Below are 17,881 nucleotides of genomic sequence, written 5' to 3'. Positions count from 1 at the left end.
TTTAAACAGAACCCCGAGACTATCACAGAGCAGGTAGATTTATAAGGAGACTTGATTACACACAGGTAGATTCTATTTATCATCATCAGTCAACATTGGATCATTCAGAGAGCCTCACTGAACTTCTGGAGTGAGTTTGCTGCACTGAAAGTAAAGGGGCCGAAAGGTATTGCATGCCCCTCTTTTCAGTTTTTATTTGTTAAAAAAGTATAAAATAGCCAATAAATTTCGTTCCACTACACAGTTGTGTCCCACTTATTACTAATTGAGAAAACAAATGTTTAATATCGACATAATCATGTCCATGTGTTTGTTGGACGATAGCTCGCTAAAGCAAAATTAGGTTTATATACATTCCGCCAATGCCAAATGCGACCAGCAGTCACTGTGATTGTATAACAATGACAACACAACTTGGGGCCTGATTGTCGTCCTAAACTTTTTTCTGAATAAATAAAGTGTTAAACAATCACAATGCCACAGATGAAAAGGAAACTGCGAAAGATAGGGTTAGGAAGCATGATGTGCTGTGCATCTCGCATTATGCAACCTACATTATTGCCTGTGCATCATGCAATCGCTATGAACTGTATTTTTTTCCTTTTCATTATACAAGCTAAAAAATGAGACAGCACAAAAAAAAAAAAAACGCTGAAAGAAAATGTGCAGCAAATTGTCGAACAGAGCTAAGCAAATCTTTTAAATTAACATGTTTTTTCCCCCTTTCAGATTTTTTTTTCCCCCAAAACATAAAAAGTCAAGTTTTTATGGAATGGTTTATTATGCCAAATCAACCAATAAAATGGGAAAGAAACAGACACATGAAAAACATCAAATTCTGAATTTCACTGTGTTGTCATCAGTGATGCGTGGAATGTGTTACTTAATAAATGTAGTCCGGGGATGTTATAAGTCAGTGTTCTTCAACTTATTTTTAGCCAAGCCACAATTTTTTCTTTCAAAAAAATCGCACGGCAACCCACCAGCAGAAAGTGTGAAAAGGATCTATGTCACAATCTGATGATTGAAATCTGTTGCTTATATGTACAAAATACAAATACAGTCGTTCTCACCAAAGTAGACACAAACAAACTCCATATTATCATATTTTACTCAATCATTGTGAAAAAATAGGCTTGTTTGGGTGAACATAGATCTGATATTCTGGCAGGAATTGGTCAAAGATACAGAAAGCTCTTCTTACTTTGTATAGTAGTCAGGCTTGAAAAGCTCAGCTCACAGAGAAGTTGTGGAAAATGGAAGCAATGTCAAAATAGCTTTATTTGGCAGAATGGGGTACTCCTTAGCAGTAGCCAACCAAAAACTGTCCAAAGGTTGATCAGCAAAGCTTAGCTTTAAAATAACATCTTGTCTAAGATCAGTTAGTTCCTTCTGTTCCTGTAAAGTCATGTCTCTTTGACCCCCAGATTCTGAAACATAGGGTTCCTCACTCAGTCACGGGATTGAATGGAGGCTGAAGAAAAATAAAATATCTTCTCTTCAAGTGTTTTTAAATGTTTCACCAGTACCTGACATAATGCCGCTGTGTTGACATTTTACCATTGCATGATGAGTATTAACATTTCAAAATTTCCATTTTCCACATTATTTCCAGAATTGCAGCTTTGAGCTGAATCAATTTATTTAATCTGTGCTTGTAAGCACATTTTCATTTCAGCCCCGCATACATGTGTTCACTTAATTCAGAAGATTTAAAATAACAGCCAGGTATGCCAGATTTGCACACCACTCATCAGTTGCAAGCACTTTTGGGTAATCGGAGAACTCCTTAGTCAGAAACACTTTTATTTCCACCAATGGTTCATAAACACGGGACAGTTACTTACCACAGGACAAAGTTCATATGTTTTGTGTTTTATGTCTTCTGACTTCCCTTCATACTTGGGCGATCACTGGAGTCAGAATTTTGTCCAGAATCTAATTCTGAGTTAGGATCTTTCCTTTTCACATATTGGCAACGTCTGGCTTCGCGAGCAACAATGCGACTATCACCGCCACCTGACATGTAACTAATCAAAGTAATGAGTTAAGTGTTGTCACCTACGGATATAGACGCGTATTACATGATTACTCTGCCCATCATTGGACAGCACGGACAGTCGGTAACTCCAAATTATCTCCGGATTCATTTTCACCAATTAGCTGACATTGGATGACTTCCCACGGCCCACCAGACAGTACTCCATGGCACAGTAGTGTAGTTATAATACAAGTAATATAAGTAACATGCTGCTTTTTGTATTAGTCTAATCACAGTTACCTTGATGTACATGGTGATGGTTACTTTATTCTCCACAAAAAACAGTTAGATATGCTTTTGTTATTCAAATGTGATTTTGTTTTTCTTCAACAATGGAAATGTATCATTCACAAACTACTGTTCATACAAACATAATGCAAGTCAATAACGAATACACTTGATTCAGTCAGATTGGCTATGCATATCATACGTCTAGAGAAATTTTCAGCCTTTTTTTTTAGTAATTACTAATAAAATGGATGAAACATTATAGTCTTAACCAGACCTGGGCATTTGACAGCCCGTGGGCCACTTTGACTGGCTCGTGAAAGGTTTCTTGGAATTAAGAAAATGAACCTACTTTCAAAATTTAACTTAATGCATGGACTACATCAGCAGGGCCTTTACTTTGAAACTTGTTTACTTTCTGCACACGTCGTTTACATCCGAGTACTCTGAGACAAGCCAGAGTGCACATGATTAGAAACAAGTAATTGTAATAGAAACCCTTCAAAATGTTCGAAAATGCCTAAAAAAAGAAAGGTGCATGCTGAAGGCCGTGGTTTCAATCAAATATGGACTACTAAATATTTATTTACTGAAGTCAGGGGTAAACACGTATGTTTAGTTTGTGGTGTTTAAGGAGTACAACGTGAGGCAGCATTATGAGACGAAGCATGCCGAAAAACACAGACATTTGACTAAGATAGAGAGAGTGCAGCTATCGAAACATTTGCTAGCAAAGCGAAGAGAACAGCAAGACTATTTTACCAAGCGACATGCAGCCCAGAGCAACCAAGACCAGCTTGATGATATCCGACAAAATAGAGGGAATTTGTGAGAGTGCTTGGTCTGAATAAGACCTACAAAGACTTTGGACGTCCAGTGGCTCTGTGCTTCACGGAGACTTGGCTTTGTGGACGAGTGCCCGACGCCACCATCACGCTCCCCGGTTTCAACCTCCATCGTGCGGACCGTGACGCTGAGGTAACATGGAACACGAAAGACGGTGGAATATGCTTTTAATCAACAAGAAAAGGTGCACAGATGTTACACAGCTCAGCACACCCTGCAGCCCGCTTTTTAGAGTCACTGTTTTTGAACTGTAAGCCATTTTACCCGCCACATGAGTTCACATCTTTCATCCTAGTTAATGTTTTCATTCGCCTCAAGCTAGCATGAACGCAGCACTGCTAAAGCTCGCCAAGCAGATAAACGTGATTGTAGGAATAATTGTGATTATAATTATCATACATTATAATGATAATGATATGATGATAAGAAATGCTTTGCTCTGCCCTAGATAACGTGGCAGCCTGATTGGTGAACCTGACATTTACTTGGTCCTTCGAGCCGGATCTCAAGATACCTGAGGTTTCCAAAACATTTCGGCGCTAATGACTGCAAATCAGTTTGGCATGGATTACAATCGCTCACTCACTACAACCGACGTTCTCGCCCGGTAGAAAACAATGGCGGGCTAGCCGACGACCTAACGACCTGGCTTTTACTGCAGATTTGAAATAGACACTTCCACACCACACACCCACCAAGCCGCACCACCTTCCACTACACTGTTTAGCATCCATGAAAGAGACGCGAGAGAGATCTTCAAACAACAAAAGATCAACAAAGTGCCGGGCCCAGACCTTGTGTTCCCATCCTGCCTCAAAGTCTGCGCAGACCAACTTGCTCCTGTCTTCATAAAGATCTTCAACAGGTCTCTACAACTGTGTGATGTACCAACCTGCTTCAAACATTATACCGGTCCCCAAAAAAGCAGCAGTCTCTGGTCTTAATGACTACTGGCCTATTGCCTTGACATCTGTGGTCATGAAGTCCTTTGAACGCCTTGTGCTGGACCGCCTCAAGAGCATCACAAGTCCCCAACTGTACCCACTGTTGTTTTCCTATCGACCTAACATGTCTGGGGATGATGCCGTCAACATAGGACTGCACTTCATCTTTGAACATCTTGACAGCGAGGGTACTTATGCAAGGATCCTGTTCGTGGAGTTCACCTCTGCGTTTAACACAATCATCCCTGAACTCCTCTCCTCCAAACTTCTCCAGCTCAGCGTCTCGCTGGATGGTGGATCTACAACCTCCTGACGGGCAGGACATAGCAGGTGAGGCTGGGGGACACCACCTCATCCACACGCACTTTCAGCACCGGGACACCCCAAGGTTCGGTCGTGTTCCCTCTGCTCTACTCACTCTAAACAAATGACTGCACCTCATGGCATCCGACGATCAAACTCCTGAAGTTTGGATATGACACCATGGTCATCGGCCTCATCAAAGACGGCAATGAGTCTGCGTATCGACAGGAAGTGGCGAGACTGGAGCTTTGATATGGTCAACACGACCTGGCGTTGACCATCTCCAAAGACTGGAGATCAATGTGGACTTCAGGAGGCATCCTTCACCACAGCTGCCCCTGACGCTGTCCAATTGTCTTGTGTCAACCGTCAAGACCTTCAAATTCTTGGGAATTACAGTCTCATAGGACCTGAAGTGGAGGACGACCATCAACTCCATCCTCAAAAAAGCTCATCAAAGAATGTACTTCTTGTACTTCTGAGGAAGCACATACATATAGTGTAGGAATAATTGTGATTATAATTATCATACATTTGCTTCCAATAAAGAAATGCTTTGCTCTGCCCTAGATAACGTGGCAGCCTCCTAGCAAGAGATAGCAAGAACAAAAACATCTAATCATCAGAACTGTTGGAACTGCTGCCTGTTAAAGAAATGATGACCACACATGTATTCAGCAATCTTCCACACATGCAACGCACATGAACAAACATTTACACCTTGTTTCAAACTGTTTTGCTTGTCGTCTCCTTTTTGTAACAGCCATGTAAATAAGGGGTGTCTCAAAACTAAATAAATAGAGGTGCCGAGGAGAGGATAATCAGAGAGTGCAGTGGTGAATTGTACGAGACAGTTCCTCTCCTCTCTCCTCGCGAGACTTGAACTGGTGTCTTTGCTTCCTTTTTTGTCCTGTTTAATGAATGTCAGATTGGTGAACCTGACATTTACTTGGTCCTTCGAGCCGGATCTCAAGATACCTGAGGTTTCCAGGGGCTGAGTCGACGTCCAGGCAAAGACCATGGCCACGGCAGTTGAGACCCTTTCCGGGACTGGGCCTCGACTTTGCATCTGGAGGCTGAGGGTTGACGAGAAGCCGAAGGAAGTGAAGACATCTCTGGTGAGTAGGAAACTCCCACACTCATGAGGAATGAGTGAATGCGCGTCTGGGTGACTGCGGCAGAACCAAACCTCGAGAATACTAGTCCCTATCGAGTAGACTAATTTGTCTATAAAACTGAGAAAAGGGCAAGGTGTGTCCTGTACGTGAGCTCCGTGAAACGTCTGCATGTGTAAAAGTGTGAGTGGAGGTTCGCTACCTCATTTGAACAGGAAATTGAGTGACAACTGTTTGAGGATGCAGAGGTAAGAATTCTCCGCCACTTGTGGTAGAAGCTTGAGAATTACCTCAAACGGAACATAATTGTCACCCTGTTCAGGGGGAAGTCAGTATAGTCACCCAAGTTGAACCACTGACTCCAACAGGGGAAAAACAAATGGCAAAATAGTTGATAAATAGCAAAATAGTTGAAACACAACATCTGAAAAAAAAAAAAATAATGATGTGTAAGGACTAGAAGTTTGTAGAAATGTCCTACTAAAACAAAACATCTAAATTTGTGGATAACACAAAATGACTTTGCTGGCCAGCTCAACATACACACAAAAAATATAAATAGTCAACCTGCAGGATAAAATAAGAGAAACACACACACACACACACACACAAACCAACAACAACAAAAAAAAAAGCTGGACTCAAGATGATGTGAAAACGGCCATAAAAGGTATCTCATCTCATAAAGTTGATGTAACATAATTCGTCCAGGGAACGGAAGACTTGAGAAAATCTTACCACTTAAATGATGTGGAAGTACAACAAATTTGGATGAAAGCAAAGTACTTTCTCAAAGCAGCAGGGAGTTCAAGGGTTAATATCGCGCACTTCTACTAGATTTAAAAAAAAAAAAAGCTATTTTTTTCTGCCATTGGAAGAGCAAAATAAAACAACAATGAACCATTTGAAGAATATAGAACTGGAATAAATGCATGTTTTAAAGCAAATAGTGGCATTCCTGAAGATCACACTCCAGGGAGTGTGTATCAAGGGCAATTAAAAAAATGCTCTTCATGTGGATTCAAATAATCCTATAAAACAATGGATTGAAAAACATTGGGTTGAGAAACCGACTGGCAGCCTGTAACAATACGTTAATCAAGCACTACACGCAGAGAGAGTGCTACAAAATAAGAAAAAGAAAATTGACACCTTTCTGACAGAGAAAGGAGAAATTTATGGAGCTTTATGCGAAACATTTAATAATTGTGGCCGCAGATGAGGAAGAGAGCAGCCATCTCCCCATCAAAAATGTCACAACTAATGCTCCCAAAATGCAACTTTTTAATTTGTCCCATACGTTTTTTGGAAAGAGATGGCTTGCTGAAACTAGGACTGCCCTAATTCCCTCTCTGACAGGAAAAATATAAGTAAAAAGAAAAAAAAGGAATTGCTGGGAGGACAGTTAAAAATCTTACAAAATAGGAATCCAGCGCTCTATTATTACACCTTACATATTCCAAACAAACCTCCCACAAGAACAGGAGATTTCTTGCTGCAAACGGCTTGAGACATGATTGACCAGAAAATGACGTAGGAATGACTCATTGCATGTGACAATGTAGTATAAGATAAACTTATAACAGCCCACACCAGACAAATCATGATTATCTGTACTCAGATGGTATATCAGTCGTGGTGACAGGAACAAGACTGACTGACAAACTAAATGCACTACACAAAGAATGGACACCACCACACCGTCATTACAACAGGAGTGGGAGAGTTTGGGACAATTTGTTTTGGTAGTACGAAATGTTCCTGATTGGACAGAAAAAGAACCAGATTTGGATTGGGACGACTGAACTGTACAGACAATATATAATTGGACAGTCTTAAACAATCTGAGACCAGATGCTGCTCTATTCACGGTGGTATCACAATCTACACAGACAATACTGGAAAAATAGAGGAATAGCGACAACTACAGGGAATACAGTGACATATGCAGAGCTACTACAAAATTTGCTCATAGCAGTTCAATTACCAAAAGAAATAGCCATATGTAAATGTGCAGTACACACATCAAATACAGACAAAGAATCATTAGGAAATGGATTTACAGATAAAACAGCAAAAGAAGCAGCAAAACCTTTATGGGATTAGCTGACCATGTAATAAATGAAGACATACTTTGAGATGATGTGTTGAACAAAATGCAACAACAAAGCTTACCAGCAGAACTAAAAATGTGGAAAAAATAAGGTACGACATTACAAAATGGGAATTATGTCAGCACAGATACAAAAAAATTCCACCAAATACATTTTTTTAAGTGGGTGGAAATCTTGAGCCATGGGAAGTCTCAGGTCTCAACAGGGGAAATGGTAGCCCTGGTACAAAGGCATTACATGATCCATGGATTTAACTTGGATGCAAAAAAACTTTTTTTGTAGGGCTTGTTTGATCTGCGTGCGACATAATCCACAAGGGAATGTGTATACAAAATGTGGTCAGTTTCCTCCAGATACACATCCATTCATCCCTCCATCCATTTTCTTAGCCACTTATCCTCACAAGGGTCGCATGGAGGGCTGTAGCCTATCCCAGCTGTCAACGGGCAGGAGGCAAGGTACACCCTGACCTGGTTGCCAGCCAATAACTACATACAAAAAAACGTGTCCAAAAGATTTTATTTTGCATAGATCCAGAGATGCAATGCTATTAATTGATAACGAATGCAAAAAAAAAAAAAAAAAAAAAAGTTGGGGGATTCTGTTTATCCATTAACTTCTTTTGAAAAACTAAAAAAACATTGTTTTCCAATGGCGTGTCACTAGGAAATTTCACATTCATCAATTTGATATGACTAGAAACAAATTGGGAATTTTATCAGCATTGATGTGTGAAGCCATTTTCGTGCCATTGTCATGGTGGTGCGGCAGTAACTGTCTTTTTGATTTTTTTTTTAACGCCGGATGGCTTTCCTGACGCAATACTTATGCATTTATTCGGAGAGAGAGCTGAAGCCAATCCCAGCTAACTTCGGGCAGCGGCAGAGTACACGTTCACCAGCCTGTCGCAGTGCAGATGTGGACACTATCACTGAGCGGGAATCGATCCCACGCTGCCTTCACTCGAAATGTCCCTCTGAGGCAAACCCGAACTACAACGTGGCCCGCAAGAGAAATGAGTTTGACATCCCTGCACTACACCAAAAAAAAAAAAAAGTAACAAGTTACTGTGCTTTAATAACCTTCTTACTGCCATTTGTTTATTCATCCTATGTCTGTTTATGAATTAACATCTGTACATGCAGTTTAATCCGAACACTGGCATAGACTGAGCAAGAGCTGAATGACATGGACAAAATAGCAGAAAGAAACACGTGGATACACCTTACACACTGTAAAAGGTCATCTCAGCTGAGTCACCCAAGGGGAAAGGTGAGCAAAGACCAGCATACGGTGGGTGCAGATTTATAGTTTCTGAAAATACCTGAAGGCTGGTGAAGATTTAAAAGACACTTGACTCATTTAGGGGTGACTTGGTCGACATGACTTCAAAATGGCTAAATAATATGATAGCATGTTGGGCTGCAACATTGAGAGCCGTAATGATATTTTTGTTCATATGCTACTTTTGGACACCTGTAAATCTGACAAAAATACATAACAACAGAACCGATAATTATACTCAGTCAACTATGCCTACCACCAGATAAAGAGGAGCAACCTCATTTCAACTAACTTTGCTAAACAACTATGTGGGAGTCACCGAGGGATGAGAGGACGACTCCATGTGTGCCTCCCAGTGAATCAGTTCAGCACTTTTTCAATTCCTTGGCAGAGTCTAATTGCTGGAGATTCAATCTTTGGGCTTATGCTAAATGAAACCCCCACTTTCTTCTCACCATTTGCCAATTTAATGCTACCTTAAACCCGCATGCCATACAAAAGAGTACGTATACTATGGAGGGAGTATTTTAACCGAAAAAGCCTGAGGAACATTTTTTCATTTTTATGATTATCTTTTTTTTTTTACAAATGGGAAACAAAACTGGTTGTTATTAATGTATAACGCAGCTAACAAGGTAAACTATAGTTACATCACATGCATGGGCCCTAGGCCACTAATGCGTGTCATTCCAACAGAAATCCCAACACAATGTACCCTGGAGGTAATGACTAAAACAACTCCTAACACCACTTGTCAGAAATGGAAAAGTGTTTATCCAACAATTAAGGCAGTAAATGGTGAACTATTTTCTACTAATGTTGCATTGGCTAATTTCTCCTGTGTTAGCTTTACAGGGACAGATTTTAAGGTGGGAAGTCTCAACAAAACATGGTGTCATAATATCCATCTGCAAACTGATGAGTATAAATTGGTTAACGAGATTGCTCCATGATGCGAATCCATCTTGTTATGGATAACTCTGAATAAAAACGTTGACAAAATCAACTACATACATTACAATGTACAGAAACTAGGTAATTGTACGGAAGCAGGCTTGATTGCCATAAGGGAACAACCAGCTGCAACCTCACTCATGACGTTCCAGAACCGCATAGCGGTCGACATGCTCCCGGCCGAGAACGGTGGCGACTGCTCAATGTTCCGTGACCAGTGTTGTTTATTCCAAATATCACAGCACCTGATGGGTAACGCACAAGGGTCATTCAAGACCTCCGCACCCTGAACCACAAGATGAAGGAGCAATCTGGTGTAAACACATCAGCCAGGTCTGAGTGGTGGGGGAAAAAAAAAAAAAGTTTGGCAAATCTAAAAATTTGGTGTTCTGTCCCAGTTTCTATCGCTGTTTGCAGCTATTCTTGCATTGTGTGGATGTTGTTGTATTCCCTGCATAAAGGCATCACTTAACCAACTTATAACCACTGCTATTGCCCCGACAAATTAAACATTGGCAGAAATATATCCACTATTGGCACAACAGGGTAATGACAGTGATATTGTTGACCACGATGATGATGTTATGACTTCTCTTCCAGACCTGTTCTCTGATCCAGAAGATTACAAGTAATTAGTGCTATAATTTCCCCCGAGTGTAAGCCGAAAGGGTGATCAATTAGATGATTTAAGGATTTGAGCAAATGTAGGATAAACAGGAGGTTAATGTAGAAATAATTCTAAATAGTATTAACTGTTTCTGCCTGCAATGAAGAAATGCTTTGCTCTGCTCCAATTCAGTTACTGTCTCTGCCTGCAATGAAGAATGCTTTGCTCTGCTCTAGAAAACGTGGTAGCAAATGTTGGATGAACAGGGGGGAAATGTAAGAATAAATGTGATCATAATTATCATACACTTGCTTCCAATGAAGAAATGCGTTGCTCTGCCCTAGATAACGTGGCAGCCTCCTAGCAGGAGATAGCAAGAACAAAAACATCTAATCATCAGAACTGTTGGAACTGCTGCCTGTTAAAGAAATGATGACCACACATGTATTCAGCAATCTTCCACACATGCACACGCACATGAACAAACATTTACACCTTGTTTCAAACTGTTTTGCTTGTCGTCTCCTTTTTGTAACAGCCATGTAAATAAGGGGTGTCTCAAAACTAAATAAATAGAGTTGCCGAGGAGAGGATAATCAAAGAGTGCAGTGGTGAATTGTACGAGACAGTTCCTCTCCTCTCTCCTCGCGAGACTTGAACTGGTGTCTTTGCTTCCTTTTTTGTCCTGTTTAATGAATGTCTGATTGGTGAACTTGACAGTGATTGAGAAAAAACACCCAGATTCACCGCACATTGTCCTAGGAAATTTTAACAAAGCTAAACCTAACCATGAAATCCCTAGATATAAGCAGCATGCCCAACGAGGGTAAATAACACTCCAGACCATTGTTATATTTCCATTAAAAATACGTTTAGGGCTATGCAATTCTTGATGAAGAAAAATAATGCATTTCGAGACGGGGAGGTTGTCAAAGTAGCAATGATGATAATTGCTAAAACTGTGCTTGAAGACGAGAAGTATGGAACCGATGTACTCTCCAGTCCCTCCGATGTTCATTTCGGGGCAACTACAATGGTAAGAAGAGTGTCGGCGATGTCTGGGAACTTGACCAACCAGCTGGACAGTGATCTGGCAAGGTGCCGGTGGTTCAGCATCCAGTGTGACGAGTCGGTGGAAAGAAGCAGTGCGGTGCAGCTGATGGTCTTTATCCGGATGGTATTTGACGAATTTCTCCACAAAAAAAGAACTTCTGACACTACTGCCCCTGAGGACATCGACGAGGGGAGTTGACATTTATAACGCAGTGAAGATGTTTTTGGTGCGAAAAAAAGGTGGTTTTGGAAAACCTTGTATACGTGACTACGGATGGGGCTCCTCCTATGATCGGCCGACACACAGGATTCGTTACTCACTCTAAACCTGACCCAGAGTTCTCAAACTTTCTTACACGAACTTCATCAAGAACAAACACAGAACATTCCTCACTGATGGACATCTGTAAGACTCACTCAGAGTTGCAGTATCAAGTTACACACCAAAGTACAATACAATAGTTAACAGCATGCAATGCCAGGTTTCCCACTAACTGACAAAGAAACAGAAAACAGATTTGGTGTCCAGTTCAAAGTGTGACATGATTTATTTAAAAATTTGAGAGTTGACTTTTGTATTTTACATTAGTTATTATTTGTAGAAACATGGTGTGAAGTAATTCATGATTTGTTGGAAAAAAATGTTTGTGGCGAGCTAGTTAAAATGGTATATTGTGATTTCACAAGACTGTCTTAGAAGTGATCATTTGAAAATGTTCAATTTGAAAAATGTGCACTTCGAGAAAATATAAAAATGTGTTGCATATAGATATTTATCTGTTTTAATATATATAGTCAGAAATCATTAAGATGATCAGTCTTTCCACAAAGAGAAATATCATTAATTATTAACAATAATATAGAGTTAAAGGTAAATTGAGCAAATTGGTTATTTCTGGCAATTTATTTAAGTGTGTATCAAACTGGTAGCCATTCGCATTAATCAGTACCCAAGAAGTAGCTCTTGGTTTCAAAAAGGTTGGTGACCCCTGGCCTAGATGAATTCACGGATATTGTTACCGCGTATGTCAATTTCTGTGAGGAGGTGTGTGTACCAACAAAAAGTTTTTGCACGTTCAACAACGATAAGCTCTGCTTTTCAGCCAGACTTCGGCAACTCCGCCAGGCTAAAGAGATTGCATATCGTAGTGGGGACAGGGCCCTCTACAATCGCCCTAGAAACGAGCTGACATAAAGAATTTAACATTGGAAAGAGGGACTATGCAGTTAAACTGGAAAAACATTTCAGCGCTAATGACTGCAAATCAGTTTGGCATGGATTACAATCGCTCACTCACTACAACCGACGTTCTCGCCCGGTAGAAAACAATGGCGGGCTAGCCGACGACCTAAATGGCTTTTACTGCAGATTTGAAATAGACACTTCCACACCACACACCCACCAAGCCGCACCACCTTCCACTACACTGTTTAGCATCCATGAAAGAGACGCGAGAGAGATCTTCAAACAACAAAAGATCAACAAAGTGCCGGGCCCAGACCTTGTGTTCCCATCCTGCCTCAAAGTCTGCGCAGACCAACTTGCTCCTGTCTTCATAAAGATCTTCAACAGGTCTCTACAACTGTGTGATGTACCAACCTGCTTCAAACATTATACCGGTCCCCAAAAAAGCAGCAGTCTCTGGTCTTAATGACTACTGGCCTATTGCCTTGACATCTGTGGTCATGAAGTCCTTTGAACGCCTTGTGCTGGACCGCCTCAAGAGCATCACAAGTCCCCAACTGTACCCACTGTTGTTTTCCTATCGACCTAACATGTCTGGGGATGATGCCGTCAACATAGGAGTGCACTTCATCTTTGAACATCTTGACAGCGAGGGTACTTATGCAAGGATCCTGTTCGTGGAGTTCACCTCTGCGTTTAACACAATCATCCCTGAACTCCTCTCCTCCAAACTTCTCCAGCTCAGCGTCTCGCTGGATAGTGGATCTACAACCTCCTGACGGGCAGGACATAGCAGGTGAGGCTGGGGGACACCACCTCATCCACACGCACTTTCAGCACCGGGACACCCCAAGGTTCGGTCGTCTTCCCTCTGCTCTACTCACTAAACAAATGACTGCACCTCATGGCATCCGACGATCAAACTCCAGAAGTTTGGATATGACACCATGGTCATCGGCCTCATCAAAGACGGCAATGAGTCTGCGTATTGACAGGAAGTGGCGAGACTGGAGCTTTGATATGGTCAACACGACCTGGCGTTGACCATCTCCAAAGACTGGAGATCAATGTGGACTTCAGGAGGCATCCTTCACCACAGCTGCCGCTGACGCTGTCCAATTGTCTTGTGTCAACCGTCAAGACCTTCAAATTCTTGGGAATTACAGTCTCATAGGACCTGAAGTGGAGGACGACCATCAACTCCATCCTCAAAAAAGCCCATCAAAGAATGTACTTCTTGTACTTCTGAGGAAGCACATACATATAGTGTAGGAATAATTGCGATTATAATTATACATTTGCTTCCAATAAAGAAATGCTTTGCTCTGCCCTAGATAACGTGGCAGCCTCCTAGCAGGAGATAGCAAGAACAAAAACATCTAATCATCAGAACTGTTGGAACTGCTGCCTGTTAAAGAAATGATGACCACACATGTATTCAGCAATCTTCCACACATGCACACGCACATGAACAAACATTTACACCTTGTTTCAAACTGTTTTGCTTGTCGTCTCCTTTTTGTAACAGCCATGTAAATAAGGGGTGTCTCAAAACTAAATAAATAGAGGTGCCGAGGAGAGGATAATCAGAGAGTGCAGTGGTGAATTGTACGAGACAGTTCCTCTCCTCTCTCCTCGCGAGACTTGAACTGGTGTCTTTGCTTCCTTTTTTGTCCTGTTTAATGAATGTCTGATTGGTGAACCTGACATTTACTTGGTCCTTCGAGCCGGATCTCAAGATACCTGAGGTTTCCAGGGGCTGAGTCGACGTCCAGGCAAAGACAATGGCCACGGCAGTTGAGACCCTTTCCGGGACTGGGCCTCAACTTTGCATCTGGAGGCTGAGGGTTGACGAGAAGCCGAAGGAAGTGAAGACATCTCTAGTGAGTAGGAAACTCCCACACTCATGAGGAATGAGTGAATGCGCGTCTAGGTGACTGCGGCAGAACCAAACCTCGAGAATACTAGTCCCTATCGAGTAGACTAATTTGTCTATAAAACTGAGAAAAGGGCAAGGTGTGTCCTGTACGTGAGCTCCGTGAAACGTCTGCATGTGTAAAAGTGTGAGTGGAGGTTCGCTACCTCATTTGAACAGGAAATTGAGTGACAACTGTTTGAGGATGCAGAGGTAAGAATTCTCCGCCACTTGTGTTAGAAGCTTGAGAATTACCTCAAACGGAACATAATTGTCACCCTGTTCAGGGGGAAGTCAGTATAGTCACCCAAGTTGAACCACTGACTCCAACAGGGGAAAAACAAATAGCAAAATAGTTGATAAATAGCAAAATAGTTGAACAGAACATCTGGGGAAAAAAAAATTAGGTGTCAGGACTAGAAGTTTGTAGAAAGCCGATGTCTACTAAAATAAAACATCTAAATATATGGATTACACAATATGGCTTTGCTGGCCAGCTCAACATACACACGAAAGACATATATAGAGTTAACCTGCAGGATAAAATAAGAGAAACACACAAAACAAAACAAAAAAAATGGACTCAAGATGATGTGAAAACGGCCATAAAAGGTATCACATCTCATAAAGTTGATGTAACAATATTCGTCCAGGGAACGGAAGACTTGAGAAAATCTTACCACTTAAATGGTGCGGAACTATAACAAATTTGGATGACAGCAAAGTACTTTCTCACACCAGCAGGGAGTTCAAGGGTTAATATCGCGCACTTCTGCTTGATTTAGAAAAAAAGCAAATTTTTCTGCCATTGGAAGAGCAAAATAAAACAACAATGAACCATTAGAAGAATATAGAATTGGAATGACTGCATGTTTTAAAGCAAACAGTGGCATTCCTGAAGATCACACTCCAGGGAGTGTGTATCAAGGGCAATTAAAAAATGTTCTTCATGTGAATTCAAATAACCCTATAAAACAATGGATTGAAAAACATTGGGTTGACAGACCGACTGGCAGCCTGTTAGAATACGTTAACTAAGTACTGCACACAGAAAGAGTGCTACAAAATAAGAAATAGAAAATTGACACCTTTCTGACAGAGATAGGAGAAATTTCTGGAGCTTTATGCGAAACATTTAATAATTGTGGCCGCAGATGAGGAAGAGACAGCCATCTCCCCATTAAAAATGTCATAACTAATGCTCTCAAAATGCAACTTTTTCATTTGTCCCATACGTTTGTTGGGAAGAGATGGCTTGCTGAAACTAGGACTGCCCTTAATTCCCTCTCTGACAGGAAAAATATAAGTAAAAAGAAAAAAAAGGAATTGCTGGGAGGACAGTTAAAAATCTTACAAAATAGGAATCCAGCGCTCTATTATTACACCTTACATATTCCAAACAAACCTCCCACAAGAACAGGAGATTTCTTGCTGCAAACGGCTTGAGACATGATTGACCAGAAAATGACGTAGGAAGTGACTCATTGCATGTGACAATGTAGTATAAGATAAACTTATAACAGCCCACACCAGACAAAATCATGATTATCTGTACTCAGATGGTATATCAGTCGTGGTGACAGGAACAAGACTGACTGACAAACTAAATGCACTACACAAAGAATGGACACCACCACACACGTCATTACAACAGGAGTGGGAGAGTTTGGGACAATTTGTTTTGGTAGTACGAAATGTTCCTGATTGGACAGAAAAAGAACCAGATTTGGATTGGGACGACTGAACTGTACAGACAATATATAATTGGACAGTCTTAAACAATCTGAGACCAGATGCTGCTGTATTCACGGTGGTATCACAATCTACACAGACAATACTGGAAAAATAGAGGAATAGCGACAACTACAGGGAACACAGTGACATATGGAGAGCTACTACAAAATTTGCTCATAGCAGTTCAATTACCAAAAGAAATAGCCATATGTAAATGTGCAGTACACACATCAAATACAGGCAAAGAATCATTAGGAAATGGATTTACAGATAAAACCGCAAGAGAAGCAGCAAAACCTTTATGGGATTAGCTGACCATGTAACAAATGAAGACATACTTTGAGATGATGTGTTGAACAAAATGCAACAACAAAGCTTACCAGCAGAACTAGAAATCTGCAAAAAACAAGGTATTACATTACAAAATGGGAATTATGTCAGCACAGATAGAAAAAAAATTCTACCAAAAACATGTTTTAAGTGGGCGGCAATCTTGAGCCATGGGAAGTCTCAGGTCTCAACAGGGGTAATGGTAGCCCTGGTACAAAGGCATTACATGATCCATGGATTTAACTTGTATGCAAAAAACCTTTTTTTGTTGGTCTTGTTTAATCTGTGTGCGACATAATCCACAAGGGAATGTGCATCCAAAACGTGGTTAGTTTCCTTAAGATACACATCCATTCATCCCTCCATCCATTTTCTTAGCCGCTTATTCTCACAAGGGTCGCGGGGAGGGCTGGAGCCTATCCCAGCTGTCAATGGGCAGGAGGCAAGGTACACCCTGACCTGGTTGCCAGCCAATTGCAGGTCACATGGAGACAAACAGCAGCACTCACAATCACACGTAGGAGCAATTTGGACACAATGATAGATTTAGTCTAACTATACATACATTACAAGCACGTAAGGGTCTCGTTCCATTCAAAACACTGTTTGGGAGACCATACAAATTACCAATATTTTCCACACAATAAGAGATAGATGAATGATGAAGGAAAAAAAACACAAAAAAACACACAAGTGGGTCCCTTTCAGGAGTTATTAACAACCCCAAACAGCTTAAAAATTTGCAAAAAGGGGTACTTGAGTTCATTTGTTGATTGTAAGAAAGTTATTGCTTTTAAAACCATTGTTAACACAAACAAAACAATTTTTTTTAGTGGCCTCTTGTAAGATAGCTGTTCTCATTCCCACTGCCTAGGTCGCTGTAGTCCGGTTACACATGGGTGTGAGACTGCTGTCATCATGGTGACTAAACAGTTAAACTTTACTGTTGGGTGTTGGATGAAAACGCTACCCGTTATTTTAATTTTTCTGTTTGAGTGATACCTGTGACATGCACATGAACAAACATGTACAGTTTGTTTCAAACTGTTTTGCTTGCCGTCTCCATTTTGCAACATCCATGTAAATAAGAGGCGTCTTAAAACTAAATAAATAGAAGTGCTTAGGAGAGGATAATCAGAGTACGGTGGTGAATTGTACGAGACAGTTCCTCTCCTCTCTCCTCGCGAGACTTGAATTGGTGTCTTTCCTTCCTTTTTTGTCCTGTTT

General features: G+C 40.9%; 1 protein-coding gene and 1 long non-coding RNA gene across 15 annotated transcripts in view; one reads left to right on the top strand and one right to left on the bottom strand.

The window, feature by feature from the left end:
* Positions 1 to 17,881, bottom strand: part of plxnb3 (plexin B3) — a 266,957-nt gene that overhangs the window by 104,571 nt on the left and 144,505 nt on the right. The gene's annotated exons all lie outside the window — the stretch shown is intronic.
* Positions 1 to 17,881, top strand: part of LOC133493203 (uncharacterized) — a 34,736-nt gene that overhangs the window by 13,130 nt on the left and 3,725 nt on the right. The window contains exon 3 of the long non-coding RNA XR_009792888.1: positions 5,291 to 5,480. This is a non-coding gene — a long non-coding RNA (uncharacterized LOC133493203). The remainder of the gene's footprint in view (positions 1 to 5,290; positions 5,481 to 17,881) is intronic.

The sequence above is a fragment of the Syngnathoides biaculeatus genome, chromosome 2 (genome assembly GCF_019802595.1).
Source record: "Syngnathoides biaculeatus isolate LvHL_M chromosome 2, ASM1980259v1, whole genome shotgun sequence".
Classification (NCBI taxonomy): Eukaryota; Metazoa; Chordata; class Actinopteri; order Syngnathiformes; family Syngnathidae; genus Syngnathoides; species Syngnathoides biaculeatus.
The sequence above is the reverse complement of the archived record's forward strand: the minus strand, read 5'-3'. Positions and strand labels throughout refer to the sequence as shown.